This window comes from Curcuma longa, unplaced genomic scaffold (genome assembly GCF_044706935.1).
Source record: "Curcuma longa cultivar G26 ecotype Majalengka, Jawa Barat unplaced genomic scaffold, ITB_CL_G26_1.1 contig_22249, whole genome shotgun sequence".
Classification (NCBI taxonomy): domain Eukaryota; kingdom Viridiplantae; phylum Streptophyta; class Magnoliopsida; order Zingiberales; family Zingiberaceae; genus Curcuma; species Curcuma longa.
Window position 1 is genome coordinate 8,003 of NW_027431853.1, and position 10,752 is coordinate 18,754.

General features: G+C 37.8%; 1 pseudogene; it reads right to left on the bottom strand.

The window, feature by feature from the left end:
• Positions 1–264: 264 nt before the first annotated feature.
• On the bottom strand, positions 265–2,698 carry LOC141817860 (uncharacterized; annotated as a pseudogene).
• Positions 2,699–10,752: the final 8,054 nt, after the last annotated feature.

Genomic DNA, 10,752 nt, shown 5'->3' on the forward strand with positions numbered 1-10,752 from the left:
ACCAACTTTCACCGTATATACCCATCGACAACCAACAATTGACTTCCCTGGTGGTAGAAGAACGAGGTCCCAAGTCCCACTGCTCTGTAAGACACATTTCGTTGAGCATAGTCTGTTTTCATCTTAGATGGGCAAAGACATCACTTGCAGTTTTCGGAAAAGAAATAGACGACAAGGAGGAAAGACAAGAATAATAGGAAGGAGAAAGATAATGATAACTCAAAGAAACATAATGAGGAGAAGGATTACGAGTGGAACACATACGTTTCCGAAGTGCAATGGAAATATCAAACTCAGGAGATGGGACCGAAGGAAGAGGCGAAAGACTTGACTCCAAAGATGTGTCCATGACAATATTAATGTTGGGCGGCAGCAAAGCAGGATGAGGACGATGCTGATAAACCTGCAATGGAAGAGGAGATGGGACTGAAGGTGATAGAGACTCTTCTGGAGAATAAAAGATAGTCACTGACATAGGCGTAGAAGGAGAAAACTCGGACGGAGATTCATTAGGCCTAAAAAATCGAACCGAATCAAAGAACGTGATATCAGCAGAGATGAAGTACCGACGGAGAGTAGGGGAATAATACTTGTACCCTTTTTGAGATCGTGGGTACCCAAGAAAGACATATTTATGAGACCAGGGAGAGAGTTTGTTAATGCCAGAATTAAGAGCATGAGCAAAACATATAAAACTAAAGACCCTAGGTGGTAAAGGATGAAGAGACTGATGATAATAAAGTACATGATTAGGTATTTGACCTTGTAGAGTGGAGGAAGACATGCAATTGACGAGATAACACATATTAAGTACAGCGTCACCTCAAAACCGATGAGGAACATGAGAGTGGAGAAGAAGATTCCGGGTGGTCTCGGGAAGATGACGATTCTTGCGTTATGCAACTTCATTCTGTTGAGGGGTATGAGGGCAAGACGTTTGATGCAACACTCTATGAGACGCCAAGAAGGTCCAAAACGGAGTAGATAGATATTCACGTGCATTATCACTTTGCAAGGCTCAAAGAGAAATATCAAATTGAGTTTTTATTTCATAGAAAAAGATTGAAAAATAGAAAATAATTCTGAACGATCCTTCATCAGATATAACGAAGTACAACAGGAAAAATCGTCTATAAAGGTAACACGACTCGGACCCCAAACATCGAAATGAATCAAAGTAAAGGGGGATGTAGCCCGACTCACAGTGCGAGGAGAAAAAAAACTACAAACATGCTTTCCTCATTGACATGACTCACAAGATAAAGACTCTAAGTGAGAAAGACTAAGATGTAATTGTTTCAACTTATCAAGACCAGGATGTCCCAACTGAGCATGAATAAGAAGTGGAGATGCCGCCGCCGAACCAACAAGAGAGGGCTGGTGAAGCCGATATAGGCTATGAGACTCACATCCGAAGCCAATCATCCTCCCCGTACTCCGGTCCTGTAAGGAAATAGAAGTTTTAGTAAATGAGATGACACAATCAAGAGACCGAGTAAGCTGACTGATTGACAATAAATTAAAGGAAGCTCCGGGAATGTAAAGAACATTATGAATAGAAAGAGACGGAGAAGGATGAACAATACCAACACCCTGGGACTGAGTTTGAGAACCATTTACCATGGTGACAAACGGTAAATAACCAGAAGTAAAGAGAGAAGAAAAAAAGAGATCTATTACCAATGATATGATCGGTGACCCCGGAATTAAAAACCCAAGGACCCGAAGAGCGAGATATGCCAGCAAAGAAATTATCAGCATGTGCAACTGCAGCAGGGGAATCAAAAGCCTGTTGCTCCTCATACCATTTTAGAAAGTCGTCGTAGGAAGGCGGTGGGGTTGGATCCGGTGACAACTGTGAAGTAGAAGTTGAAGAAGCGATAGAACTCTGGACGATCTGAGTAGCATGAGGAGATCGACCATGTAGACTCCAACATTTATGAATCGTGTGTCTTGTTCGGTGGCAATGATCACACCAAGGATGTCGTTTGCCATCCTTATGAGGTGGAGGTCTGTTATTATTTCGAGAGACCAAAGCTGATGAGTCAACAGGAACGGAAGGAGGCAATATCAAGACTTTGCCAGGGATACGAAGGAGAGTCGCCCAAGTACTGTCCATGGTAGCTTCTGTGGGGCTGTCGAGGATCTAATCACGAACATGAGAATAATCTATGGGTAGACCATATAAAGCCAGAGAAAAAAAATTTCTTCTGATTTTCAAACTTTGCAACAGGAGTGGCCATAGGTGGAAGCAGTTTATTGGAGTCACAAAGAAGGCTAGAGACTGAACCCAAATAAGTTGATATAGAATCCTTAATCTGATGGACATTGAGTATGGTCATGAGATTTTCACAAACTTGATAGAGTCACCGAGAGGTGTTTGTAAAGAGTTGTTGAACCTGTGTCCAAATAGCTTTGCAGGTCTTGTGAGTGCGGAAGACATCCCTAAAAGATGGATGGTGGCTCAGATAATACAACACAACTGAGCATTAATCTTTTTCCACAGAGGACGATTGACAACTTGAATATTCTCTTCGGTTTGGGTGAGATGTGTCTCATAACTCTGTCCAACAAGCCAAAGCTCAATGTGAGAGTTCCAAGAGTAGTTCTTACTATCCAACAGCTCGGAAGAGAGCGGTGCAGTGATGTGGTTGGTAAAGATTGAGATATTTGTCTTCGGAGTGCCGGAGGTAGCCATGAAGAGAGAAGAGAGCAAAGCTCAGTCGACGACGTCAGGAACAGACGCCGGAGGAGAACACGCTACGAAGAATCGACATGCGGCAGAAGACGACACCGAGGAGCAGCGACGGAAGACGACACTGAGGAGCAGCGGCGGAAGGGTGCGTTGAGGAGTTGCAACGTACGCCGCCTCTCTTCCTTGTGCTCGCGAGGATAGGAGACTGGACGATGAATCTCCAAGAAAGTGTCGGCTTTGCTCAGGTTGATCGCGATCAGAGGTGGGCGGCGCTTCCTTGGGTGGCGACGACAAAGGGTTTCGGCACGTGAGGAAGACGTCGAAGAGAAGAGTCGCGTGATGAGGAAAGGTGGTGTCGGCACTAGGGCTGCGGGAAAGAGGAATAGGTTTTTTTCTAACCTCCCTTTGATACCATGTTATTTCATAAAAGAATTTTTCATCGAATATTACAAGAGGTAAGTCCTATTTATATGCAAAGTTAGGATCTATTCTAAGAAATAATTAGGACTCTATTCTAGGAAGTAAATCAAGATTCTAGTCTAAGGACTAATTTGTATTTTAGGTAAAATACAAATTAGGATACCAAATCACCCCTAGCTATATTTATAATATTCTAACAGATACCAAATCACCCCTAGCTATATTTACAATATTCTAACAGTACTCATACTTTCATGCCGGGTGAAACGGATGAAATTTATCATTTTGCCTGCTGCCCGGCACAGACACCGTGGGTCGCCGTTGGCTCGCGAAGGCATCGCGATCCTGCGACGAACTCCACGGGGTTGCGGAGGCTGCCGCAATCCTACTACAAACTCCACGGGATCGCGGAGGCCATCGCGATCATGCGACGGGGATGCCCACAGGCATGCAGGTGTGATGCAGAATAAAAACTTAAGTTTTAATAATTAAATTTAGGTTAATAATTTTAATCAACTCCTGGCTATAAATAGGATAATCTAAACAGACTTAGTCAAATCCTAATAAAACTATCCTACTAATTTAATATATATATATATAATTTATTTTAATTTTAAAAATATATAATAAAATTTTTATTTATTTATTTACCATATGAGCCGACCCAACCTATGTGATAATACTTGATTGTTTACCATATGGAGGCGTTGTGATCTTGTATTTTTTTCTTTTTTATAAATATTTTAATATTTATTTTTAATATTTAGATTAAATTTTTATTTTTAATTAATATATTTTATTTTAAATAAATATTAAAATTATATATATGATATCAAAATTGAATCATTCTCGTTATAAATCAAAATTTTGATATAGTTTGAAATTTTAATCACGTTAATAAATGCCCTATTATGACAAATATTTATATTAATTAAGAAATATTTATATTAATTAAGGAAGAGACAGCCACGATAAAAGAAGATAAAAATTTTCATTGTGAGTTATTTTTTTCCATTTATTATTCGCATGTGGAGGATCAGGATAAAGGCTTATTGTTATTGTATTATTCACGTGTCATATTATCAATTTCTTATCTTTTTTTTACCACCTATCAAAGTAACATTTTGTTTAAGAGAAATGATACTTACCATGAAATGGTAGCATGAAATTATAGCATGACACTCACAATTGCATGCAGTGGGTCCCACTGCATGCTAGTGGGACCCACCGTCAATGTGAGTGTCATGCTATGATTTCATACTACGATTTCATGTTGTGTATCACCACTCTTTGTTTAATACGTAGATAAGTTGGTTATCAAATACAGACAATAGCTGTGCCTTTTTTTTTTTTTTAAAAAATATAATAGCTTCTGTCATAACCTGAATAAGACGTTTTTTTGGCATCTAACAGAGATTTGGTCATGCAATTTGCAGATTGAAGCTCTGGCTTTTTGTAGCATATGTTGTATCTTTTGTTTCTTTAGCGGGATCAGTGGGCTTACTCATACAAGATACACTTACAGATAAAGGTCCCTCCGCATGGACTGGAGTTGCAGGTGTTTTACAGTGCGTGTTTGTTTTGATAAGGTATTACTACTCTTCAAATATATGCATGGATATGTTAATGAAAGTTACCTTTAATTGATGTCGAGTTTATTTGCAGCGGATTGATCTATTGGACTTCTCACTCAGAAGAGTGAGTGAACAGTGGTTAGTGGAAATTTTCAAAGGCCAACATGAAGCGACTATCTTGTACCTACTACATCATGTTCTGTGCGATTGTGAACTTGAGTGGTGTACATGCATCTTCATTATAGTTACCCGATAATAGTGAACCTATGCATGGTGGTATGATAAATTGACTGAGTGCTAATTATTTAAGTCTCATGCCCTCGTACGATCGAATGAATGTGCAAGGTCTTTATTTGCTTCGTATTAAGATGACCATTCTGCAGGTTTTTGAATACGGGGAACTAGCCAGATGCATATTGAGGGTGGCCCCCAAGGTAATTTGCCCCTTGCAATTTCACATAAGAAGAATAAATAAAATGTTGATTCATCATCGCTAGAGATCCCTATGGGAATAAAGCATCCATACAAAATTGGGCAAGAGAGTGGCTAGGCTAAGTACCATATTAGCTTAGCAAAACCATTTACATGCCCTTGAGGAAATATTGTGGTAGGCAAATTTAATAACAAATACACATGATGCAATCTATCTCTAGTAGGTGGTGTTAAAGTTTAACACCAATGGTGTTAAAGCATCCATACAAAATTGGGCAAGAGAGTGGCTAGGTTAAGTACCATATTAGCTTAGCAAAACCATTTACATGCCCTTGAGGAAATATTGTGGTAGGCAAATTTAATAACAAATACACATGATGCAATCTATCTCTAGTAGGTGGTGTTAAAGTTTAACACCAATGGTTAATCTTTAGTGAAGTGATACATTAGCTGAATCATTTGTGTAAATTCACTGTGAATAGCTTCTGTTGTGTTGGTGCAATCAATCATCCCCTAAAAATAACTTTTGGAGGTGGAGCAAGCATTGTGTTGGTGCAATCAATCACGACTCTCAAAATTTAAATTAGAATGATTTTATAATTTTTTTCAGTAAAAAGTGGAATCTACAATTTCAACGGTCTCACACAGTCGGTTTCACGATCATCTGTGAGGAGGTAAATAGAGAAGTTGCAGTTGGCTACGATGGAGGGGGGTATTGCTTCGGCTTCGTCGAGATTCAATTCTTGTCCACTTCAATAATTTTGTTCCGTTGTAACCAATTCAACTATGCTCCAGGGGTATGATTTTGTGATTTCTCACATGAGTGTCTAGTGTGGAGGTATAGGACAACTTGACATGTATTACAAGTATAAGTAGAGGATTGAATACTTAGTAATCGAAAATTCATGTGGTAAAGGATTGGATATTTAGTAGATTGAAGTCTTAATAGATCAAGGAGGATTAGATGGTTGACATGAAAATGAAGTCTTGAAGGCAATCTCTTGGTATCGAAGACTGAAAGTAAGGTAGCTTTTTAGCACGATGAAGTCGTAGAGGAGTCTCTTGGTACGTAAGTAATTTTTATAAAGATGAGTTGAGTGCAGTTGTACAATGAGGTATAGGTGGCACTAGACTTAGGAAGAAACTCTACCATAGAAATGATTAGAACTAGAGGTACAATCAATTGGAATTGTGTTTCATTTGACTAGATTAAGTTGACTAAGTAGTTAACTTAGATAGAAAAACACAAAATATTTTTGTTCAAGAGTTAGTCGACTACAATTGATTGGTGATCCGAGTAAGAAAATTTTGAAAGAGATCAACGCTCATTCATTGCATGAAGATTATGTAAGAAATTTTAGCATTTTTGGTAACTTGTTGAGGAGGATAAAAGTCCACTGAAAGATCATAGTCTGTGGAATAGGAACTGAGAGTTCTAAAACATATAAATTGTCTTGCACAGTTTACTTATTTTGGCTTTCATATTTATTTTTTATATTTTAGTTGCATAATCAAGTAAAAAAATGAGTGATAGACTATTCACCCTCTTTAACCTCTCAATGATTTAATAAGTGGTCGACCACTTCTGGAGGAATAATTACTTAAAGGACTCGATTCAAGGGATGACAATATAAGTGGGTTATAGTTGTTAGTGCAATCATGCCTTAAGCATGTGATTTTCATGTGGTTTTAATGTATGAGCAAAGTTTTGGGGAAATATTTGTTGATGTCACAAGTGTGTTAAGTGTACAAGCGATGGAAAATTTGACATAAGTTGTAGGTGTAACAATAGAAGTTCAAGTAGGCTATTAAAGATCGAATACTTCGCATGTTGAAAGCTCAAGTAGCTCAAATACCAAATACTTGGTAAGATAAAGTCAAAGTAGGCTAAGGACTAGAACTTGTGATGATGAAGTCCTATTAGGTGATGAAGATCGAATGTTAGGTAAGAAGATGAAGTCCCGGAGGCATGAAGTTACAAAGCATGGTAGTGTCAGAGGCATGGGGCCTCTTGGCACACGGGTAAACTTTGTGAGAAAAATTTGAGTATATATATACCTTAGCAAATGAATGAGATTAGATTTAGGAGCAGACTCAATTTTAGAAATCATTAAGTGAGAGGTTTAGTTAACTGAAAGGGAATATGAGATTAGATTTAGGAGCAGACTCAATTTTAGAAATCATTAAGTGAGAGGTTTAGTTAACTGAAAGGGAATTTCAATTGATTAGTATCTAAGTTAACTAAGTGGTCGACTAGAAATTTATAAAATATTTTTGCTCAGGTATCAATCATTTGATTAATTGACTAATATCCAATTAGTTGACTAAGACTTAAGATCATTTGACTCATGAACCAAACAAAAACTTATAAAATATTCTATTAAGTGGATAGTTGATTAGTTAGTCGATTGATGTTTAATCAGTAGACTAAATGTGGATAGTAGTTAACTGATAAAATCATCTTTTAAAACTATAAAGAGATGTTAAATTGACAAGATCAGAAGATGATATAGTTAAAATTAGCTGATTGATATAATTGTTAATTGAGCAATTCAAGTTATTAGTCGACTAGGTAGGATTGCCGAAGAGGCGCAATTCATCTCCCCTCTACAAGAACAAGTTACATAGCGGAAAAAGGAAAAGAATAGAAACATGACAAGCAAGAAAACAAACTAATGATGCACAAAGGTTTAACGTGGTTCAACCGTGATCCCCAAGATCTCTACTCCATGAATATGATTCTTAAAGTGGATTACTCCTTGAAAACACCTAATTTTCTTCTTATTGGTCAGTAATCAAACATGGAGAAACCTCTCAAAATCTCTTTTTACAAGGATAGAAAATTTTAGCACAGATAAAAGAAGAAAATGAAAAACAATGAGAGCTTTTTATAAAGAGTGTGAGAGAGCAAAAGTGTGAGCTTTTAGTAGTCTTTTGTATCTCTGACTAACCTTCTTTTGCTTCAAATTAGTGACCATTCTATTTTTCCAAGTTGCCATTAGTCGACTACATGCTTAGTATCTTGTAGGCATCTAGTCGTAGCAAGTTTCATGACATCAAATCAACGACTTCCTATAGCTTTTATAGTTGTTGTTTAGTTGACTAATCTGACTTCCCAATTGATTAAATTGATTGCAGTCAATTGACCAATCAACTGCACTCTTGAACGAAAACTTCTATTCATATTTGTTTGTTGCCGAGTCAACTGATCCATGATTTCATCTAATTGTGTCCATCATCTGTCAACTTACTAGTCTATCTTTAGAATAGATTACCACACTTTGTGGTTTCAAATTCGTGGTATGAATAGTTGACTAAACAAATTGTCAGTTGACTGATTAGAGTATCAATCAACTCATAGTTGATTATATTGGTGCAGGGGGCATCAGATGATCGAACATGAGTCTTGATAATGTCAAAGGGTTCAAGTTAAGTTTGTAAAGTGGACTAACAAGTTGAACTAAGTGTGCATGTAGCATAGGGAAGTTCTAGTTGAGGCTAGGCAAAAGACCGAATGTCTAGCAGTGGAAGTTCTGGAGGCCAAAGATCAAGGTTGAGCAAAAGTCCAACGGGTCTGTAGAATCCGATTGGCAAAAGATAACTTCTCATAAGTGGAGTCGGTGAGGACGCGTTCTCGGGAAGGAGAACAGTAGGCGTCGGTTTGACCTAGGATTTCACTGGAAACTTAAAATCAAGACCAAACAATTTGCCAAAATTATTATTTTTCTGTTTATACTTTACCTCTGTATTAACTTGTAATGCAGGAAAGAAGGGGCTGAAACTTTATGTTTCGGGCGTCCTTATCTAGATCCAGGCGATCGGACGGTCCAAGCGCCCGAAAGGAATCCAGGCTCCCAGACGTCAATCGATCGGGCTAGTGAGGCGGATAAGGTAGCAGAGTCCCAGTGGTCGGGACACCTCAGCCTCCAGACGCCCGGATAAGGATAAGACATTACGGAGTCAAAGTTGATTCGACAACCTCCACGTCAATATCCAGGCGCTCGGAAGATGCCTAGTTAGTGTCAGAAGCAGATCCACGGGATGACGTGGAGACGCTTGTAAGAACTTTCAGGCACCCGGATCAGGCTTTATAAGCAACTGCAAGGGAAAACGCTAACATCAACTTAAGACGCTACTACAACAACTTCTTGATCACAAACAGCCGATCTAATACGCCGTCGTAACACCGAGGAGCTGCACCAACATCTACACTTCAATTCTTATCTTCTAAATCGGTAACTTTTATATTGTTGCTTTTGTACTTAACCTTTTAGGATGGTAAGGATTTACTGTTCCTAATATATTTTGTAAAGCAACAAACTCCTTCTAGTAAGAGGGGAGTTTTTATAGTGGATTGTTCGTCGAAAACAATCAAGAATCATGGACTTTGGAGTAGCATCATATGGCTACAGACCAAGTAAATAAAAGAGTACTTATCCTTTATTTTCTGTTGCAATTTTTATTTACGCACTCTGTTTTATATATGATTTATCGAATGAGTGAAAAAGAATAAAATACTATTTAACCCCCTCTGGTGTTTTAACTCGATCCTACAGATTATTGTCTGAAAACCTTCAATTTATTTCTAGTCAACCTTAATGGCTTAGTCCACTCAAGTACCACTTGATTAAAATACTCTTCTACTCAACTAATATCATGACTGTAGCCCTTTCTAAGGTTGAATCTGCTCCTAAGTTTAGTCCCAGGTGCTCGACTCTCCTCATAGGAGCTTATCTTGATGCTAAGAAACTTTTCATTGTGTTGTCTAACATTTGATCAACCACGATCTACAAAACTTCCTTGTATTGCCTAGCATCTTATTCTTGTTGAGCTATTGGGACTTGCATTGCTTAGTATTTGATTGACCTCAATTTCTGGAACTTTCTTCGTGCCAAATGACTTTTCCATGCTAAGTGTCTTCTTGAAATTCATTATGCCAAGTGTTGCTTGGACTCCCATTTGTTGCACTTGTAACCCAAGTCAATCTTACCTATATCTACACACTTAACATATATATGAGAACAATAATATTGCCTAACTTAAACATTGCTTACACATCAAACCCACATGCAAATACATGTTTAGGACATGATTACACCAACATGATTGTAGGCAAAAATGTTGATTCGAAGGCTGATTATGGAGGCTTTGGCGCAAGTGAAGAATGAAGAAGGATTGAAATCTATAAAAGGGACCAAGGTGGTGGCTTGAAAGCTGGCGAAATAGAATTGGTCAAATTTTATTAGAACTTCTCCCTTACCCTCTTAGCCTCCCTCTTGTATTTTCTTGTAAACCTTGTATGCTATAATAGGTTTCTCCATTTCCAGTAGTTCATTGTGAAAGAGAAAGGATAGTAGATTTTTCAGGAGTGATTCACATGAGTCATAAGTAGGGGAATAGGAATGAGGGTTCTGAACTAGGTAAACATCTTGTTAGCAATTAATATTCATGTATTGTTTTATCTTTTAATTTCCACTCTAATCTTTGTATGACCTTACTAAGCTTTTAAAAAAGAGTAGTTTAGAATTTGCATTTACAAATATAATTACTATTCACCTCCTATAGTATATCCCGTCATCTCACATAATCAGTCCCAACACAAACTTAAATTTACAACTATTTACTCCCTTA